Here is a 10,289-nt window from a genome sequence, read left to right on the forward strand (position 1 = left end):
AAGAATGCCGAAGTCATGTCAGAATAGTTTTTTTTACAGGCTGTGAAGTAATATGGAGGACCCGGCTAGCCAGCCTATCCCCTACAATGTCAACTCTGACAGAAATATCTTCAAATAGATCACTTCAAATGAAACCAAATCGTGTGCACTCATGACTAGTGGTTGTCTGTCATAGTTGAAGTGTACCTATGATGACGCAATTTTGTTCGAGCTGTATGTCGCAATTTTGTTTCTGGTGTCCTTTGACAGCTCTTTGGTCTTGGCCATAGTGGAGTTTGGAGTGTGACTGTTTGAGGTTGTGGACAGGTGTCTTTAATACTGATAACAAGTTCAAACAGGTGCCATTAATACAGGTAACGAGTGGAGGACAGAGGAGCCTCTTAAAGAAGAAGTTACAGGTCTGTGAGAGCCAGAAATCTTGCTTGTTTGTAGGTGACCAAATACTTATTTTCCACCATAATTTGCAAATAAATTCATAAAAAATCCTACAATGTAATTTTCTGGATTTTTTCCCTCATTTTGTCTGTAATAGTTGAAGTGTACCTATGATGTAAATTACAGGCCTCTCTCATCTTTTTAAGTGGGAGAACTTGTGCAATTGTACAAATGTACAATACACTCCGTTTGACTCTCCTGCGCCTGACTTCCCTGCCACCTATACACATATTTCTGACAGAATCTCTGACCACTATATATGAAGTCAGCAGGAGAGGACACTACGCTCATGGAGGTGGAGGAACGCGTTCGGGAACAAGCGGAGGAGATTGACTGTTTAAGCTCTGTCATGGATCGCATTGTCCAGAATATGGATCGCTGGGAGAGACAGGGAGTTTCTCCAGCGCCACCACCACCACAACCGGAATCTCCCTTGAACGATTTTTCCTCTCCGGAACCGAAGATCCATTTAGCCCTACCCACGGGATACAACGGAGATACTGCCGGCTGCCAGGGTTTCCTCCTTAAGCTGAACTTGTATCTGGCCACGGCCTCCCCAGTACCATCTGACCGTGAGAAGAGTTACGCCCTCGTCTCATGCCTCACCGGGAAAGCCCTGGAATGGGCCAGCGCTGTGTGTAGAAGGGAGGATGCGGCGTTGGACCATTTTGAGGAGTTCACCCGCCAATTCCGGATAGTATTCGACCATCCACCTGAAGGCAAAGCAGCGGGTGAGCTCCTCTATCATCTGAGGCAGGAGACGAGGAGTGCACAGGAGTTTGCTTTGGAGTTTAGGACCTTGGCTGCCGGCGCTGGATGGAGCGACAGGGCCCTGATCGACCATTACCGTTGTAGTCTACGCGAGGACGTCCGTCGGGAGCTGGCCTGTAGAGACACCACCCTCACCTTCGACCAGCTGGTGGACATGTCCATCAAGCTGGACAACATGCTGGCTACTCGTGGACGTCTAGATCGGGGTCTGGTTGTTCCATCCTCCCGCACCCTCTCTCCCGAACCTATGGAATTGGGAGGGATGGTGCGCAGGGAGACCGGAGGGGGTTCCCGCTGGAGCACCATTCATGGTCGCAGAGGGCACACTGCTGGTCGGTGCCGGGTTGCTTCCTCTGGGAATAGAGAAGGCAGGCAGGGCATTCTGGCATCACCCCAGGTGAGTAGGAACCATTCTCATCCAGAGCCCTCTGTTACACTAATGTTAGTCTCGGTCTCTTTTCCTGATTTTTCCCTGCATTCCCAGTATAAGGCGCTAGTAGATTCAGGTGCGGCTGGGAATTTTATTAATAAAAGTTTAGCTCATAGTTTAGGGATCCCTATTGTTCCTGTGGATATGCCTTTCCCTATTCATGCCTTAGATAGTCGACCATTAGGGTCAGGGTTTATCAGGAGGGTCACAAGGAGAAGATTAGTCTTTTCCTTATTGATTCTCCTGCGTATTCTGTGGTGCTAGGCCTACCCTGGTTAGCTTGCCATAACCCCACTGTTTCTTGGCCACAGAGGGCTCTCACGGGGTGGTCGCGAGAGTGCTCAGGTAGGTGTTTAGGGGTTTCCGTTGGTGCTACTACGGTGGAAAGTCCAGACCAGGTCTCCACCGTGCGCATTCCCCCCGAATATGCCGATTTGGCTCTCGCCTTCTGTAAAAAGAAGGCGACTCAATTACCACCCCATCGACGGGGGGATTGTGCGATAGATCTCCTGGTAGACGCTGCATATCCCAAGAGTCACGTGTATCCCCTGTCGCAAGCGGAAACGGAGGCTATGGAGACATGTGTCTCTGAATCCCTGCATCAGGGGTTCATTCAGCCATCCATTTCACCCGTCTCTTCGAGTTTCTTTTTTGTGAAAAAAGGATGGCGGTTTACGCCCGTGCATTGATTATCGAGGTCTTAATAAAATAACAGTGAAATATAGTTAGTTACCCGCTACTTCTGATCAATACAGTTATTGAGTTAATGCACGGGGCACGTTTTTTCACAAAATTGGATCTCAGGAGTGCGTACAATCTGGTGCGTATTCGGAAGGGTGATGAGTGGAAGACGGCATTTAGCACCACCTCAGGTCATTATGAGTACCTTGTCATGCCATATGGGTTGATGAATGCTCCATCAGTTTTCCAATCATTTGTAGATGAGATCTTCAGGGACCTGCACGGGCAGGGTGTAGTGGTGTATATCGATGATATTCTGATATACTCCGCTACTCGAGCCGAGCATGTGTCCCTGGTGCGCAGGGTGCTTGGTCGCCTGTTGGAGCATGATCAATATGTCAAGGCTGAGAAATGCTTGTTCTTCCAACAATCCATCTCCTTCCTAGGGCATCGGATTTCCACTTCAGGAGTGGAGATGGAGAGCGACCGCATTACAGCCGTGCGTAATTGGCCGACTCCAACCACGGTAAAGGAGGTGCAGCGTTTTTTGGAGTTTGCCAATTACTACCGGAGGTTTATCCGGGGTTTTGGTCAGGTGGCTGCTCCCATTACCTCACTGCTAAAGGGGGGCCCGGTGCGCTTGCAGTGGTCGGCTGAGGCGAACAGGGCTTTTGGGCACCTGAAGACTCTGTTTACCTCGGTGCCTGTGTTGGCTCATCCGGATCCCTCTTTGCCATTCATAGTGGAGGTGGACGCATCCGAAGCTGGGATAGGAGCAGTGCACTCTCAGCGTTCGGGTACGCCACTGAAGCTTCGCCCCTGTGCTTTCTTTTCGAAGAAGCTCAGCCCGGCGGAGCGAAACTAAGATGTGGGGAACCGAGAGCTGTTAGCTGTCGTAGAAGCCTTGAAGGTGTGGAGGCATTGGCTTGAGGGGGCTAAACACCCTTTTCTCATCTGGACTGACCACCGCAATCTGGAGTACATCCGGCAGGCAAAGAGATTGAATCCTCGCCAGGCAAGGTGGGCCATGTTTTTCACTCGTTTTGTGTTTACTCTTTCTTAGAGACCAGGCTCCCAGAACGTTAAGGCAGACGCATTGTCTCGGCTGTATGACACAGAGGAGCGATCCATGGATCCCACTCCCATAATCCCAGCTTCGTGTCTGGTGGCGCCTGTAGTGTGGGAGCTGGACGCGGACATTGAGCGGGCGTCACGTGCAGAGCCCTCTCACCCTGAGTGTCCAGCTGGTCGTCTGTACGTTCCGTCTGCTGTCCGCGACCAATTGATCTATTGGGCTCACACGTCACCCTCCTCTGGTCATCCTGGGATAGGTCGGACGATGCGCTGTCTTGATGGGAGGTACTGGTGGCCCACTTTAGCTAAGGACGTGAGGATTTATGTTTCTTCCTGCTCGGTGTGCGCCCAGTGCAAGGCTCCTAGACACCTGCCCAGAGGTAAGCTACAACCTCTACCAGTTCCTCAACGGCCGTGGTTGCACCTGTCGGTGGATTTTTTGACTGATCTTCCACCTTCACAGGGTTACACCACGATCCTGGTCGTTGTGGATCGGTTTTGCCCGGTCTCCCTACGGCCTTACAAACTGCAGAGGCCCTGTTTACACATGTTTTCCGGCACTATGGGGTGCCTGAGGATATAGTGTCTGATCGGGGTCCTCAGTTCACATCAAGGGTCTGGAAGGCGTTCATGAAGCGTCTGGGGATCTCGGTGAGTCTTACCTCAGGTTTTCACCCCGAGAGTAATGGGCAGGTGGAGAGAGTTAACCAGGATGTGGGTAGGTTTCTGCGGTCTTAATGCCAGGATCGGCCGGGGGAGAGGGCGAAGTTCGGCAAGTTGGGCAGAGATGGCTCAGAACTCGCTACGTCACTCCTCCACTAACCTTACTCCTTTTCAATGTGTATTAGGGTATCAGCCGGTTCTGGCTCCTTGGCATCAGAGCCAGACCGAGGCCCCTGCGGTGGACAATTGGTTTCGGCGCGCTGAGGAAACCTGGGAGGCAGCCCACATCCACCTTCAGCGTGCCATAAGGCGCCAGAAAATTGGCGCAGACCGTCGCCGCAGTGAGGCCCCAGTGTTCGCACCAGGGGACAGGGTCTGGCTCTCGACCCGAAACCTACCCCCCAGCCTGCTCTGCCGGAAGCTGGGAAACCTGCCCCTCCGCCTGCTCTGCCGGAAGCTGGGTCCGCGGTTTGTGGGGCCGTTTAAAGTCCTGAGGAGGGTGAACGAGGTATGTTATAGGTTACAACTGCCCACTAATTACCGTATTAACCCCTCGTTCCATGTGTCTCTCCTCAGGCCGGTGGTGGGTGGCCCGCTCCAGGAGGCTGAAGTGCGTGATGTTCCTCCGCCTCCTCTAGACATCGAGGGGGTCCCGGCGTACTCTGTTCGATCCATTTTGGATTCGAGACGTCGGGCGAGGGGCCTTCAGTACCTCGTGGACTGGGAGGGTTACGGACCGGAGGAGAGATGCTGGGTTCCGGTGGAGGACGTGTTAGATTCTTCCATGTTATCAGAATTCCACCGTCTCCATCCGGATCGCCATGCACCTCGCCCTCCGGGTCGTTCCCGAGGCCGGTGTCGACACGCTGCTGGAGCCGCGCGTCGGGGGGAGGGGGGGGGGGGGGGGGGTACTGTCACGACTTCTGCCGAAGTCGTTGCCTCTCCTTGTTCGGGCGGTGCTCGGCGTTCGACGTCACCGGTCTTCTAGCCATCATTGATAAATTTTTCATTTTCCATTTTTCAGTTGTCTTGTCTTCCCACACACCTGTTTTCAATCCCATTCATTACCTGTTGTGTATTTAACCCTCTGTTTCCCCTCATGTCTTTGTCAGATTGTTTATTGTCAGTGTAGTGTTTTTTTTTTGTATAGGTGCGCGACGGGTCTTCGTACCCATATTTGTTTATATTCATGTTTCTATTTAGTGTTATGGAGCATGTTACTTGGACATTATTAAAAGACTCCATTTTACACTCCGTTTGACTCTCCTGCGCCTGACTTCCCTGCCACCTATACACATATTTCTGACAGCGATTTCCAAACGCCTGAAGGTGTCCTCTGGTCTGATGAAACAAAAATAGAACTGTTTGGCCATAATGACCATCGTTATGATCGGAGGAAAAAGGGGGATGCTTGCAAGCCGAAGAACACCATCCCCACCGTGAAGCACACAGGTGGCAGCATCACGTTGTGGGGGTGCTTCGCTGCAGGAAGGACTGGGGCACTTCACAAAATAGATGGCATCATGGGTGAGGAAAATTATGTGAATATATTGAAGCAACATCTCAAGACATCAGTCAGTTAAAGCTTGGTCGCAAATGGGTCTTTCAAATGGACAATGATGCCAAGCATACTTCCAAAGTTGTGGCAAAATGGCTTAAGGACAACAAAGTCAAGGTATTGGAGTGGGCATCACAACACCCTGACCTTAATGCTATAGAAAACAGATCATTTTACCCTTTTAAAAATAGTTATAGGGGGAGGTCCGGGGGATGTCTGTCTTTGAAAGGGTCATTGTAATATTTAAGATGTCCCCTTTACTGATGACCTAAACCTAAAAGTCAAGGGGTCTGATTACTTTCCAAAGAAACTGTAAGTGATTGAGGAGAGAGCATAATTGCTATATTCTAATTAAAATCATTGACCCATAAGGGACCACATGACCAAAGCAAGGCGTGACCCATGCAGAATTAAAACTATATTCATCTTAATGAGAAATATAATCTAATAAACAAATGTTTGCATAACCAAAGACATGAAAACGGGTGGGAACATTGTATTTAGCTAGGATTTCATAAGGCCAGGAAGGTCATTGAGAATAACTATAGACAATAGTTAATGTTGCTAGTTTAGGTATGAAGATAGTGAAGGTTCATCAATGTTAAGGATGTTTTTTAATTTGACGTGGAAACAATGTTTATTCAACCAGTGGGAGGCTTGTAAAAGCCCACAGGAAAGTGGAATGAGGAACTCTTCATTGAGACAATCATGAAACAGCAATCTGTGGGTGAGTTGTAGTGGATATTATAATATAAGGATCTGCTGGAGTCCAAGTCAAACCAAGATTCTTTATTTCTGAGCTCAGAGAGAATAACAGTTTGGTATTTTACTAGGATCCCCATTAGCTGTTGCAAAAGCAGCAGCTACCCCTCCTGCGGTCAACACAAAACATGACACATAATTGTCACGTCTCTCGTCGGAAGGCATGGACCAAAGCGCAGAGTGGTAAGTGTTCATGATTTTTATTTAATCAAACAACATTCGAAGAAATTAATTATACAGAAAACAACTACCCAAAAAACACAGGTGGAAAAAGGCTGCCTAAGTATGATTCCCAATTAGAGACAACGATAGACAGCTGCCTCCGATTGGGAACCACACTTGGCCAAAAACAAAGAAATAGAAAACATAGAAATAAAGAAACTGGAATTCCCACCCGAGTCACACCCTGGCCTAACCAAAATAGAGAATAAAAGCTTCTCTATGGCCAGGGCGTGACAGCCGCTCTGTTCTGGGCCAGCTGCAGCTTTACTCTGTCTTTCCTTGCAGCACTGGACCACACGACTGGACAATAATCAAGATTAGACTAAACTAGAGCCTGCAGAACTTGCTTTGTGGAGAGTAGTGTCAAAAAAGCAGAGCATCTCTTTATTATGGCTAGACCTCTCCCCATCTTTACAACCATTGAATCTATATGTTTTGACCATGACAGTTTACAATCTAAGGTAATGCCAAGTAATTTAGTCTCCTCAACTTGTTCAACAGCCACACAATTCATTACCAGATTCAGCTGAGGTCTATAACTTAAGGAATGATTTGTACCAAATACAATGCTCTTAGTTTTAAAGATGTTCAGGACCAGTTTATTACTGGCCACACATTCCAAAACAGACTGCAACTATTTGTTAAGGGTTTCAGTGACTTCATTAGCTGTGGTTACTGGTGCTTATATAGTTGAATCATCAGCATACATGGACACACATACTTTGTTTAATGCCAGTGGCAGGCCATTGGTAAAAATAGAAAAGAGTAGAGGGCCTAGAGAGCTGCCCTGCGGTACATCACACTTCATATGTTTGACATTAGAGAAGCTTCCATTAAAAACCCTCTGAGTTCTATTAGATAGATAGCTCTGAATCCACATTATGGCAGAGGTTGAAAAGCCATAGCACACACATTCTTAAACAACAGGTTATGGTCAATAATATCAAAGGCTGCACTGAAATCTAACAATAGAGCTCCCACAATATTCTTGTTATCAATTTCTCTCAACCAATCATCAGTCATTTGTGTCAGTGCAGTACATGTTGAGTGCCCTTCTCTATAAGCATGCTGAAAGTATGTTGTTCATTTGTTTACAGAAATATAGCATTGTATTTGGTAAAACACAATTTTTTCCAACAGTTTGCTAAGAGCTGGCAGCAATCTTATAGGTCTGCTGTTAGAACCAGTAAAGGCCGCTTTACCACTCTTGGGTAGTGGATTACTTTGGCTTCCCTCCAGGCCTGAGAACAAAGACTTTCCTCTAGGCTCAGATTAAAAATATGTCAGATAGGAGTGGCTATAGAGTCAGCTACCGACCTCAGTAGCTTTCCATCTAAGTTGTCAATGCCAGGAGGTTTGTCATTATTGATCGATACCAATTGTTCCACCTCTCCCACACTAACTTTACAACATTCAATACTTGCACTGCTTTTCTTTCATTATGTTTTTTTACATCATTCTTTATATCATTGATCTTGGCTTCATATTAAAGTTTATTATTTTTGTTGAGTTTGGTCACATAATTTCTCAATTTGCAGTACATAAAACAGCCGGCCAGATGTGCAGCCAGACTTATTAGCCACTCCTTTTGCCCCAACTCTTTCAAACATACAGTTTTTAAATTCCTCATCAATCCATGGAGCCTTAACATATCTAACAGTCAGTTTCTTAACAGGTACATGTTTATCAATAATTGGAAGAAGCAATTTCATCTGGTAAAAACAGGTCAACACATTATCAGTCAACAATATAAGACAATGGGAGCACTGTGTATGTTCTCTGATGAGTTGTGAGTCAATGAGATGTGAAATATCAATATACATGCTAAGAGAAGTAATTTCTCTCTCCTGTGTAGATTCTCTAATGATGTTTTCGTGACTGTTATGAGTAATATGTTTTCCCAAAATCTAATCTTCTGTAAAGCCTTCTCCTCTGTGTCTCATGTTCTTTCAGGCTTCCTAAATGGGCAAATGCTTTGCGCCCTGGGAGGAGTGGTAATGCATCTCCCCTGTGTGTATGATCTTGTGCTGTTTCAGGGTCCCTAACTGGTTAAAACACTTGCCACACTGGGAGCAGTGGTAAAGCTTCTCCCCTGTGTGTATTCTCTTGTGCTGTTTCAGGGCCCCTAACTGGTTAAAACACTTGCCACAATGGGAGCAGGGGTAAGGCTTCTCCCCTGTGTGTATTCTTTCGTGTTTTTTCAGATCCCCTGTCTCATTGAAACACTTGCCACACTGGGAGCAGGGGTAAGGCTTTTCCCCTGTGTGTATTCTTTCGTGTTTTTTCAGATCCCCTGCCCAGGTGAAACACTTTCCACACTGGGAGCATTGGTAAGGCTTCTCCCCTGTATGAATTTTCTCGTGAGCTTTTAGGTGTCCTTTCCGCCTATACATCTTTTCACATTGCAAGCAGTGGTAAGGCTTCTCCCCTGTGTGTATTCTCTCATGTCGTTTCAGCTCCCCTGACTGGACGAAACACTTTCCACAGTGGGAGCAGTGGTAAGGCTTCTCCCCTGTGTGCATAGGCTTCTCCCCTGTGTGTATTCTCTCATGTCGTTTCAGCTCCCCTGACTGGTTGAAACACTTTCCACAGTGGGAGCAGTGGTAAGGCTTCTCCCCTGTGTGTATTCTCTCATGTCGTTTCACCTTCCACAAATCGTTAAAACGCTTTCCACAGTGGGAGCAGTGGTAAGGCTTCTCCCCTGTGTGTATTCTCTCGTGTCGTTTCAGCGTCCCCAAATCGTTACAACCCTTTCCACACTGGGAGCAGTGGTAAGGCTTCTCCCCTCTGTGTATTCTCTCGTGCCGTTCCAGCTTCCCCAAATCGTTAAAACGCTTTCCACACTGGGAGCAGTGGTAAGGCTTCTCCCCTCTGTGTATTCTCTCGTGCCGTTCCAGCTTTCCCAAATCGTTAAAAATCTTTCCACACTGCATGCAGCGGTAAGGCTTCCCCCTTGTGTGTATTCTCTCATGAGTTTTCAGGTTTCCTTTCTGGTTAAAACTCTTTCCACACTGGGAGCAGTGGTAAGGCTTCTCCCCAGTGTGTATTCTCTCATGTTGTTTCAGCTCAAATAAGTGGTTACAACCCTTTCCACAGTGGGAACACTGGTGTCGTCTTGCTGGTTTGGACGTCCCTGGCTCTGGTTCCTCTGAATCTGGTCTTTCTCCTGCCAAAGACAGTGTTTTTTTTAAATAGAGACCCGAATGAAACCTCCACATGATAAAACGGCCTTGCTACGAGGGTAAATCCTAATCAGATCCCTCAATAACCTAAGGCCCGTTTTAACAATCTCAGTGTGATTTTAAAACAAATGTTGTAAAGTTTCCTGGTAATTACTGACAATGTTTACACTACTTATTTATTCATTCTATTTTCGTCAGAACACAAAAAACTAAACAGTTCTAGGACACTCAAGACACAGACGTCACTGGATTCCAATCGAGCAGGGAGTTCTAAATATATAACTTTCATAGCTGTATGATACAGAATGCGACCTACAGTCGTGGTCAAAAGTTTTGAGAATGAAAAATATGAATTTCCACAAAGTTTGCTGCTTCAGTGTCTTTAGATATTTTTGTCAGATGTTACTATGGAATGCTGAAGTATAATTACAAGCATTTCATAAGTGTCAAAGGTTTTTATTTACAATGACATTAAGTTGATGCAGTGTATATATTTGCAGTGTTGACCCTT

General features: G+C 46.9%; 1 pseudogene; it reads right to left on the minus strand.

Annotated features, from left to right (window-relative positions):
• Positions 1-9,674, minus strand: part of LOC110518365 — a 51,024-nt pseudogene extending 41,350 nt beyond the window's left edge.
• Between the last annotated feature and the right edge of the window lie 615 nt (positions 9,675-10,289).

This window comes from Oncorhynchus mykiss, chromosome 13 (assembly GCF_013265735.2).
Source record: "Oncorhynchus mykiss isolate Arlee chromosome 13, USDA_OmykA_1.1, whole genome shotgun sequence".
Classification (NCBI taxonomy): domain Eukaryota; kingdom Metazoa; phylum Chordata; class Actinopteri; order Salmoniformes; family Salmonidae; genus Oncorhynchus; species Oncorhynchus mykiss.